Here is a 10,819-nt window from a genome sequence, read left to right as displayed (position 1 = left end):
ATGGCTGGGCCCTGAGGCTGTCCTGGGCACATGGACACATGCCCTGCTCCAGTCGGGGAGGGAGCCCAGAGCCAGGTGGGTGAAAACCAGCCCACCTCCCGATGGCATCATGCTGAGCCCTGATCCCCAGGAGCTGGGCATGGGCTGGGCCCTTCAGACATCAGGGAGGGGCCTTCACTGGTGCCGACAACCCCCCTCTGCCCCCTTTGCAGTCGGTGCAGGTTCTGATCGGTGACTTTCAGGGCACCCCCACCTTCACCTACAAGGCAGCTCACGTCTTCTTCATCAGCCGTGAGTATCAGGGGGCAGGAGATCCCCCAGCTGGGAGCCTGGCCAGAAGCACACTGGAGCCTGGGAGTGGGGAGTCTCTCTCTGCCAGCAGGCCAGTGCACAGCAACCTGATTACACTCTGCCCTCCTGCAGGGGGATGCAGCCCTAGCAATCCAGACCGAACGACCCCACCTTTCCCTTCTCCCCCATGGGCCTGCCTCCAGCCAGCACAGCTCACAGACACCAGCAGCATGCGCCCAGACAGACGGCCTCCGGCTACCATTCCCAGCATGCATTGCTCCATCAGTCCCAACCGGGGTAGGGGCATGGGACACCACCAGAATACCCAGTGTGTCAGGGTCACATCTGCTTCTCCCCATTAGAGCGGCAGGTGGCGAGCCCAAGTCCCGTTGCTCTTTGCTTGTGCACTGGCATCCGGAAGCTGTAAACTAGTCCAGTCACTTCCCCTTGGAGGGACTGAGGGCAGGGGGTGTGTGAGACGGGGACTTTGCCATAGGAGAGATTGTGCCCCCTCCCCTTGTTGCTGATGCTGCGTAAGGCGGGAGAACCTGGCTGACTCTGGTTCATGGGGTGGGGTTGGACTCATCGTTGACTCTCTGTGTGGCCCTGCTGGCTTGCCCAGGTTCCCCACAGGTGTGCAAGCACGCTAGCCCTCCGCCTGTGGCCATCCTGGCCTTGTTGCATGGGGGCCGCTGTGCTGGGGGTGTTCCTGAAGCCTGTGGCCCCGTCACCCCCACCTGATACACTGCCTTGCCTTGCAGCCTGTCCTGAGCCTCTGGTCAAAGGAGTCTGAGGAAGTTACGGGATCACCAAGGCCCATCAAAACCTTCAAGGAGATCAACATGGCTCCTCCTTAGCCCTACGAGAGTCCAGGTGAGGGGTGACCATCTAAATAGCAAATACGCTTTGTTGTTACGGGACATGAGAGAAAAAAAATTTCCCCACTCGTAACTGATATGCAGCTTGGTGCAGAGGCCCTGGGTAGCTGCCAGTATGCTGGCACAGCAGTCCTTTCGCCCACTGTAAACTTATTTTCATCTGGGGTACTGCCCACGCTGTGTGCCAAGAGAAAGCTCTGGCTGGGTATTAAACTGAGTTTCTTCTCGGAGTGCTTGCTCCTATGTCCATTTTCCAGTTAGGTGTGCCGTGCGCCGTGTGCACGTTCGTTGGAAGATTTTTACCTCTGCAACATGGCACTTGTGGGTCGGTCTGGGCGCCCCAGCTGGAGTGCCACCGCTATGGCACCGGAAATGTACCCCTGCCGACCCAGCACCCTTCAGTTCCTTCTTACGCCCGTGTCGGTCGTTGGAACAGTGGTAGTGCAGCTTTTAGCTGACCTCTACTTCCCTAGCTACTCGTTAGTCTCGTTTTATAGTTATATGTTATTAATCTTTATATATATATTTATGTAACTTATGCTTTTTTCTTTACTAGTAAGTTTAGTTTAGTATAGTTAGCGGGGTTCGGGGAGTAGCCCTTCCCTGCAACCGGTGCCAGAGCCTATGCCCGGGCTCACCGGTTCTCTAGGACCGCTGCTTGGCCTGCCACAGGCTCGATTGCTGACAGGAGGAGTCCACATTCTGACCTCCTGGTTGACGGTTGCCTCAGGGAATCGCATTTCACAGCTAAGTGCCCATTTTGTAAGGCTTTTAAGCTGAGAACAACATGGAGCGGACACTTTCATTTATCCTTCCCTTCTGCAAGCGAGCGCTGGCCACTCGGCCAGACAGAAGCGCCTATCTCCGCACCGGGACCCCGCCTGCACAAGCAAGACGTTCCAGCGCCGAAAAAAAAAAATATGTGTTGACTCAGACACGTTCCCCCCTTAGGTACGCCGCCCAGCCCAACCTGGCGCCTCAACCTGCTTTAACCAGACTTATGTCTCTCCATTCGAGCCTGTTCGCCGGACCTGCTCGCTTCTTTACCTTTCTTGGAAGACAGCTTTCCTCGTAGCGTTACATCAGCCAGACGAGTCTCCGAGCTTAGGGCTTCTTACGGTGGTTTGCCCATGACACTCATGTATTCCCCTCAAGGACAAGGTTGCAGTTATTGGACCAACACACCACCTAGGCTTTTCCTCCCTAAGGTGTTTGGCCTTTCATGTTTACCACAACTCACCTTCTGATGGGACAAACATTTCGCCTCTCTTATTCTTTCCTTTTGGACGTCTGACAGCGCCTCACATTTATGTTGAGTGCGCAAAAACCATTTCGTAACACGCTCCAACTCTTGGTCGGCAGTAGCAGACCGAAGGAAAGGCCTACCTGTTTCATCTCAGAGGATCCCATCTTGGGTGACGACGTGCACACGCACTTGTTATGATTGGCTCACCTTTTCCCCAAGCCACATCACACATGCATTCTACCATGGGCCTCAGGCTTTCATCTGCCGCCTTGCTGACTTCAATGTCCCTACCCACAAGATTCTATGTTGCAGCTGCCATGGTCCTCAGGTCCATACCCTTCTTCGCATTATGCTCTGGTTCAACAGTCAAGAGATGCTGCAGCTGGGCTCGCAGTTTTACATTTTGCCATATTTCACTCCGACCCCACCGCCTACATAAGGCTTGGGAATACCTAACTGGAATGGATATAGCAAGCACTCGAAGAAGAAAGACGGTTACTCACCTTTGTAAACTTGTTGTTCTTCGAGATGTGTTGCTCATGATCCATTCCACACCCGGCCCTCCCTTCCCCACTTCGGAGTAGCCGGCAAGAGGAACTGAAGGGTGGCTGGGTTCAGCAGGCGTATATATCCGACTGCCATAGCGCGCCACTTCCAGGGGGCGCCCAGCCTAATCCACCGAGTGTTGCTAGGGGTAAAAAAATCTTCGCACGAACGTCACACGGCGGCGCACTAACTGGAATGGATATAAGCAACACATCTCGAAGAACAACAGTTACAAAGGTGAGTAACCGTCTTGTCCATCAGGAGGCTTTGCTGGTTTACCTGTCCCCTTGCGCCAGCAAACCCTTCGTGGGCCGATACTGTTTTATTGGTGTCCAAGCATGTTTGCCCCCATGGCTTGTTCTGTTCAGCCAGTGAAATGAGCGACAGCAGCAGGCGCACATTGATGCCGGGTTTGCCCGTGGCTACACTGGGGCTTTCACCAGACTAGAAGCGAGGCCAAGCCCCCTCTCACAGCATTGACTTCTACAGGGCAGAGACACTCCCCTGAGGGCACCCGGGACTTTACAGCTCAGAAAGGACCTGAATCCAGGGCGTCTTCATCTTACGCTGCTGCATGAATCTCTGGGCCGCTGTTCCTCTACCACAACAGGAGTGGCTCTGGCAAAGGGATCTCTCTCACTAGGGGCTCGCTATGGCTCCGCCAGGCTGGTCCAACAGCGCATCTTAGGGGCGTGGTATGGGGCACAGCTGGCCTGGCTGCCAGCAGTTGGCACCAGGGACTGATCTCTGCTCCCCTCGCCCCCCAGGTGTACTCCCTGGACAGGCCACAGAACTTCTACAACTGGTTCAGCGTCTACCGCTCCTTGGAAAAGGACAAGCAGCTGGAGATGCTGGCAGAGCAGATTGCCATGTTGTGTGAAACCCTAGAGGAGCATCCAGCCATCCACTACCGGAAGTGAGTTTGCCCGGTGGGAGGGGTACCCAGCTATCTTCTATAGGAAGTGAGTGTGCCATGGGAAGATACCCGGCCATCCTCTACAGGAAGTGAGTGTGCCCAGAGGGAGAAGGGTACCTGGTCATGTCCTACAGGAAGTGCATGTGCCCTGGGGGAGGAGCTGTTTCTGACCCACAGATTTGTCTTTGCTGCAGGGACCATAAAGATAACTTCCACCTGGCACATGCTATGCTTGCAAAACTCAAGGCGTTCAAGGTATACGAGCCCAGCATGGGAGAGGTGAGCGAGCTGTGCCGGCCACGCCCTCACCATGGGACGGGGGGCGGGGGGGAGCACATGAGAAGTAGAAGGAATGAGGAGTGATTTCGAATCTGCTTGGAGATCCTGAGGGGTTGGCAGGACAATAGCATTCCCTGTGTGTTTAGACTAATGGCCCTTCTCTAACACTGGCCGTGGGCAGATCTCAAAGTGCTCTACAAAGGCCAGTGTCCTTATCCCCTCTGCACAGATGGGGAAACCGAGGCACCACCTGGGGAAGTGTGTGCCCAGCACAATCTCTCTGTTTATAAACAGGGCAGTTCGGTCACAGAACTAAGCTTCACACACAGATCCTCTTCCACACCTGGATACTGCTGTCTGTGTGTGCTTCTACACCATTGCCATGGTATCGGAACCTCGCTAATGAATTCAGCCTCCCAGATGGGAAACTGAGGCATGCAGGGAGTCTGTCAGAGCAGGAATAGAACCCAGCTCTCCTGAGCCTTAGCCACAAGTCACCCCTGGCCTGTGGGCTTCCCCCAGCTCCTGCCGTCCCCATCCCACACCCAGCACAGGGGAGCTGCAAACCCCACCTTGCTCTGGATTCTCACACAGGAAACCCAGTGCCTCCTGTCCCCCTAGGAGAAGCAAAGTGATGTAAAATCCAAGGCCTGCCCAGATCTCTCCCTCCTGTTGCTTCTGCTCTTGCTTCCTCCCTTTGCCGAGCTGCTGGGAGACTGTGCACCTGTGACCAACTGGGAATGTTTGTAATACCTTTTATGAATCTGATGCGTGCCTCAGTTTCCCCTATATGTTTCATGGCTTCTCTGGTGGGACCTAAGGGGGAAGGACTCTCAGGGAAGGTCAGAGTCATGGCCGGGGTGGGTCACTTCCCTAACTTGGTGAAATGAAGAAAATCGGACCCAGATCAGCCTGGGAGCCAGAAGGACTGTCCTGGCTCCAATGGCTCCTGGCTGGATGCTCCCAGCAGGTAATCGGACCAGGGCGTCCAGCTCAAGAACACAGAGTTGGGAAGGTTTGAACTGAGGGATAAGTGAGGGAAGCTGGGAGCTCTCGCCTGAGAACTGACCAAGCGGTGCAGCTGCAGTGGTTTACATGTAGGCAGGCCCTGAGCGAGAGACCTGGAACCTGAAAACAGGTTTCGCTGCAGCTCGGCCGGGCTCTGGGCCGACCAGAACGGCCTCTTGCTTTAACCTTCAGTGGGCTGGGCTGCCGGGGCTGGGGTCCAGGTGCCTAAGAAACCCGACTGTTCTGACAACACTGGGGGAGTGGCCCTTCACCCGGGCCGAGGGGCCGTCGGCCCTGCGCAGTGAACGTCTGTACCAGAGTCTGTCTCAGCTGCGACTCGCTGGGCGGGCATCCCGGGTGAAGCCAAGGTTCAGTCTCAGAGGGTGGAGGCCGTGTCTGTCCTGCAGGAGAGAGAGACCTGTTGGGGTCTGGCACAGCAAAGGGCTGATCTCCCAGACACTTCCCAGCTGGGGTCCTGGCACTGACCTGTGGATTCCATTGATTTCGTACCTTCCTCTTCTACTTTCCACCCACCAAGGCGTGTTGCCTAGTGGATGTGCCCCTGGATGGGCAGGAGAGGTGGATTCTGTGCAGCTGGGTGACCTTGGGCAAGTCACCTCGCCTATTTGTGCCCTCAGTGTCCCATCTGTAAAATGGGGTAATGATACCAGTCTAGCGCCGGGGGGCCCCCTCTGCGATAGTTGCCTTGTATCCATTGGCACAGACACTCTCATAATCACGCTGGCGAGCACGGCCTGCCTCAGCAGGGAGCCTGGCACACACCTGGCTGCCCAACCCATCTACACAGATGGAGGATTGCAGCCTGACTTGGGTTAACCACCAGAGCTACTTGCTGCCAGCCAGAGCTTGGCCCAGCCTGCAGCCCTGGTTGATCTGTGCTTTCTCAGGAGCTGGGTGCACTTGCGAGCAAAGTCTGCTCTGTGCAACACCCTGCTGCTCTTATCCTTGTGATCCCCCCAGGGATATTCTGAGCTCTTGACAAGCCTCCCTGGTTCACAGTGTAAGCAGCTTCCCCGTGTTACATGGGGAAACTAGGCATGAGCAGTCATGCCAAGAGTAGGGGCAGACAGGGCCGGCGCTACCATTTAGCAGCCGAGCACATCGCCTAGGGTGCCAGATTTTGTGCGGAGTGGCATTTTGCCGGGGGGGTTTCGTCAGGCTGCTCAGTTGACCTGCCGCAGGCATGCCTGCGGATGTCGGTCGTTGGGGCCGCGGCTCCGGTGGAGCTGCCGCCAGTCATGCCTGTGGACGGTCGGCTTGCTCCTGCGGCTCGGTAGACCTCCCGCTTAGAATACCTGTGGCAGGCTCACCGGGAGCCAGGCAGACTTCGAGGCGCGGGCGGGGGGGGCAGCGAAATGGCGCGTGGGCCCGTAGGGGTGGGCGAGAAACCGCTGGCACGGCGGGCCTGGTGGCGAGAGCGGAGGATAGGAGCCTAGGAGTCCTGAGCTGCCAGCCCCGCTTCAATAGAATTCCAGGGACAGCTGCCCACCGCAGGGCTGGGAGTGCTGGACTCACCCCTGCTCATGCAGCACAATCCCGGACTGGCCAGTCCAGTTTGCCCCACACCTTGCAATCGCCTAGGGTGCAGGATTATTGTTGGGAGTGCATTTTGCCGGGGGGGGTGGTGTCAGGCTGCCTCCGCTACCTGGCGCAGGCATCCTGCGGAGGGTCCGTTTGGTGTGGCCAGTCCAGTGTGCACCCCCTTGCCAGCTGGCGCAGAACCCCAGGTTCTTGTAGCATGGCCTCTGCCAGTCAGGTCGCCAACGCCAACCCAAGCCCGCAGGTCACGGTGCCCTAGACCTTGTCCTGCCTAGGCCTCTTAGCCTTGATTTGTCCCCAGCTACCATCCCGAGGAGTAGCTGCACAGCAGTGCACTAACCACCACTTTGCTCTGTGCAAGGTGGGTGGACCCAGTGGTTATGCCAGCCTCCATTCTGCACCCGAGGAAGGCCCTCTCATCAGAGTTTCCAACTGGCAAAGGCTGTTGATCAGTGTTGGGGGGACATGGGGCCATAGCAACCCACCCAGGCTGGGTAGGTCTGGAGAATGATGGGTGCCAGCTCTGGGTTCTTATCCTGCTCTGCCACAGACTCCGGTGTGACCTTGGGTTTGAGTCACCAGCCTCTCTGGGCTCCATCCCCTCTGCAGTGGGGTGACAGCCCTGCCCGCCCTTCGTGCCATGGGGGCAGGATGCCAGGCAATGATAGTGCTATAGTGGTTGGCACCAGATACCTTCCTCCAAGAGACGGCGCTCCCCCCTCACCTCAGTGCTTTTACCATGAGGCTGTGGAGGGATCCGCCAGTGGGCGGTGTGGTGTGCTGGTTTGAGGTCCTGTTCCCAAAGCATGGCTGGAAAATCGGGCCAGTACTGAGGTGGGACAGCTGGGGAAGCGTCAGAGGGCTGTATGTTCCCCTTCCACTCACCCGACTGTCTGTGCTTACCCAGCGAAGAGCAGACGCAGCCCCTTGTCGAGGTGCTCCTGGGAAAGTTTTGGGTTTCATGTTGAGATGGCTTGCGCAGTTTCAGGCCGTCTGCCATGGGGAGCGCAGGGCTGGTCTCTAGCGCCACCTTTGCTGTGCTGCTTGATCAGGCAGGGAGCAGGGGCTGGCCGCGCGCCATGATTGGTCTCAGATTGCTGACATTGAGTGATCTCTTGTCAATGGAATGCTGGAGGAGGCCACCCAGAGCTAGGAGTGGGGAGCCTAGAGCCTCACACAGGGTCCCAGCTCAGTGCAAGGTGGGACATCGCATGATAACGTCCCGTTGTCCCCGTCTGGGACCTTGATATCAAAGAGTCTCTGCGGCCTGCGTGTGGGTTAATGATGACTAGCAGGGCCTTCTGGTCTGTAGTCCCCCTGCCCCACGCGCCATATGGGCAGGGGGCAGTCGTGCGGGCTGCCTTGAAAGGGGCATGCTCCTGTTGGTGGAGGGCACGAGTACAGAGTGTTGCATAGGTGGAGGGCAGGCATTGCTATTTCCACAAGAGCAGGTAGGCCTGTCCCTGCAGGGCTGCGATTGCAGCACAGCTGGGTGGGGAGCTCTTCCTGACAGTTCAGGGCGGGGACCCCAAGGCACATCCGAGCTAGCTTGGGGGATTGTCTCTTGGGCTTGAGGCGGCTGGCCGCAGAGGGTTGGTGAAGTTTCAGGCACCAGGGACACCATTGGATTGTGCCATATGAGCCAGGCAGGGACCCCTCCGCCAGAGCAAGGGGGTGATTTGGCCTCTCTTCTCCTTTGCCCAGGGCCCGACAAAGCCCACTCCAAGCTTTGCTGATCGTGACTGGAGCTTCGACCTGGTGTCCCCACATGCTGCACGAGGCTCGCCTACCAGGCCATGGCTGCGACCTGTGGCTAGAGACGACACTACAAGTAGGGCCTGGCTGCCAGCAGGGGCGCCCGCACTCCTCCGCGGCGGGCGGGCGGGGATGTGACCCAGGCACCTGCACCGCTCTGCAGCCCCACGCTCGGGGGAGGGGCTTGCGACAGCCTGACCCTGTCTCCCCTCCCCCGCAGGTACGACCGGGGACCAGCGACTCGCGGACGAGAACTGGAGGCGCTGCTGGACAAGACATTGACTCTGGGTGCAGCTACGCCACATGCACATCCTCGCGCTCTCAAGTGATGTCGTCAGCTTCTGCCCCTGACATGCCCCTCTGTGCCTCCCCCCATCCCCTGGACATGCTCCTCCGTACCCCACCCAGGGCCGGGACCCATCGCCCCCTGGATACACCACTCCGTGCCCCACCCAATGCCAGGACCCCTTATCCCTTCCCCTTCGGCACACCTCTCCCCTCCCCGCCCAATTCCGGGACCCCGTCTGAGGCTCTTGAGGCATAGAACCCTGGGGCCCGTGGGGTGGGGGCTCCATCCCCTGTAGCATAGGACAGGGTGCCCCTACCTCCAAGGCAGTGCCTGGCTCCGGTCTGACCCCTCTCCCTGCTGCAGGAAGGTGATGGAGCTGCTGCACACCTTCTCTGAGAGCAAGAGGCTGACCACAGACAAGGTGCGGTAGGGGCTGGGGAGGAGGAGATTGGAGCTAGAGCTCTGGAGCTCCCCACAGTGGGGGAGGGTGGAGGCCCATGGGGCGGGGTCAGACAGCAGGATTGGGGCCACGCAGGGAGAACTGCAGTGAGCCAACGTTGGCATCTCCCCGGCCTGCTGCCGTTTTACACCTTGGGGGGCGCTCGGGTTGCGGGGCTCCCGTCTCGTTCCAGCTGGCCTGGGAAGAGCAGGTCTAACCCAAGCCGTAGTGATGCCAGACCTGTGCCACCCGATTTTGAACATGGCCTGAGTGATCTTCCCTAGCCCTGGCACGCGTGGCTGGGCTGCTGCGGCTGTCCCCAGGCAAGGCCTCTGCCCCGCAGGGGGCTCCGTGCACTGGGAGGGGCCAGGATCTCACCACCACCTCCCGCCAGGCCAACATCAAGGACCTGTCCCAGATGCTGAAGAAGATGCCCGAGTACCAGAAAGAGCTGAACAAGGTAACGGGGCTGGGGCTGTTAGTGGGCACGGGGCAGGGCATTCAGTGAGGCTGATGGGGGGGCAGGGTGCTCTGTGGGGCTGGTGAGGGACAATAGGGACTCTCTGGCGGGCAGGGCACTCTGGGGGGCTCTGTCCAGGTCTAGACAGGAGCCCTGCTCCAGTGATGGGACTGCCCTTACTGCCTGATGAGAGCTGCTGACCTTTCCCTTCAGGCAGAGCCATTTTCCCCCCAGGTTCCCTCCTCATCCTCCCCTCCAGCTGCCCCACTCCATCCCAGAGGTGGCTGCACCTCAGTGCTGGGCAAAACAAGCCCTATATACTTGCCTTATACAGCCGGTTGGGGCTGCCCCTCTGGCCGTGGGGCCCTCCTTGGGGGTTGGGGGGGTGCGGGTGCTCTGGACCAGCCGGTGCTGCGGTGCCGCAGTAAAATCCCCCATGCCCTGGTCTCTCCCCGCAGTACTCCACGCACCTGAACCTGGCCGAGCAGTGCATGTGGCACTTCAAAGGATCGGTGGAGAAGTTGTGCGGCGTGGGGCAGGTGGATCTGTGGGCAGAGCCTGGCTGGGGGGCAGAGTCTGGCTCATGACTCAGCCCGGAGAGAGGGGTCTCAGACCCACAGGCTCACTGGAGCCAGGACCAGCCCCACCATGCAGCACTGGGAGTGCAAAAGGGGGACATGGTGCTCAGGTTACTCACTGGGGGCCCGTTGCTCACCCCAGGGGGAGCTGACCCCAGGGAGGAGGGGACCCTGTTACAGGGGGTAGGCGAGCTGTGGTCTGTGGGGCCCTTTCATCCCCCATCCCACTGCAGGAGGGGAGGAAGCAGAGTACCCTGACCTGGGCCTTGTGTGCTTGCCCCCCTTGTCCCCCAGGACCTGGCCATGGAGACGGACGAGGATGGGGAGATGATCAAGGACCCACTGAAGATCATCGTGCCCGTCCTGCTGGACCCCAGCGTGCAGGCCTATGACAAGCTCCGCATCATCCTGCTCCACATCTTGAAGAACGGTAATGCCACAGGCCTGCAGGGGGCAGCACTGGGGGCCCTGCTGCTGCAGGGGGCGCCCCTGGAGGCGGTGCCCAGGCCTGTGGGGCTGGGGGGGAATAGCACTGCTTAGACTGGCACGCCCCCCAGCCATGCAGGGCGCCTCC

General features: G+C 59.0%; 1 pseudogene; it reads left to right on the top strand.

Moving 5' to 3' along the window:
- The first annotated feature begins 212 nt into the window (after positions 1-212).
- Positions 213-10,819, top strand: part of LOC116833662 (syntaxin-binding protein 2-like) — a 14,185-nt pseudogene continuing 3,578 nt past the window's right edge.

The sequence above is a fragment of the Chelonoidis abingdonii genome, unplaced genomic scaffold (genome assembly GCF_003597395.2).
Source record: "Chelonoidis abingdonii isolate Lonesome George unplaced genomic scaffold, CheloAbing_2.0 scaffold0738, whole genome shotgun sequence".
Classification (NCBI taxonomy): domain Eukaryota; kingdom Metazoa; phylum Chordata; order Testudines; family Testudinidae; genus Chelonoidis; species Chelonoidis abingdonii.
The sequence above is the reverse complement of the archived record's forward strand: the minus strand, read 5'-3'. Positions and strand labels throughout refer to the sequence as shown.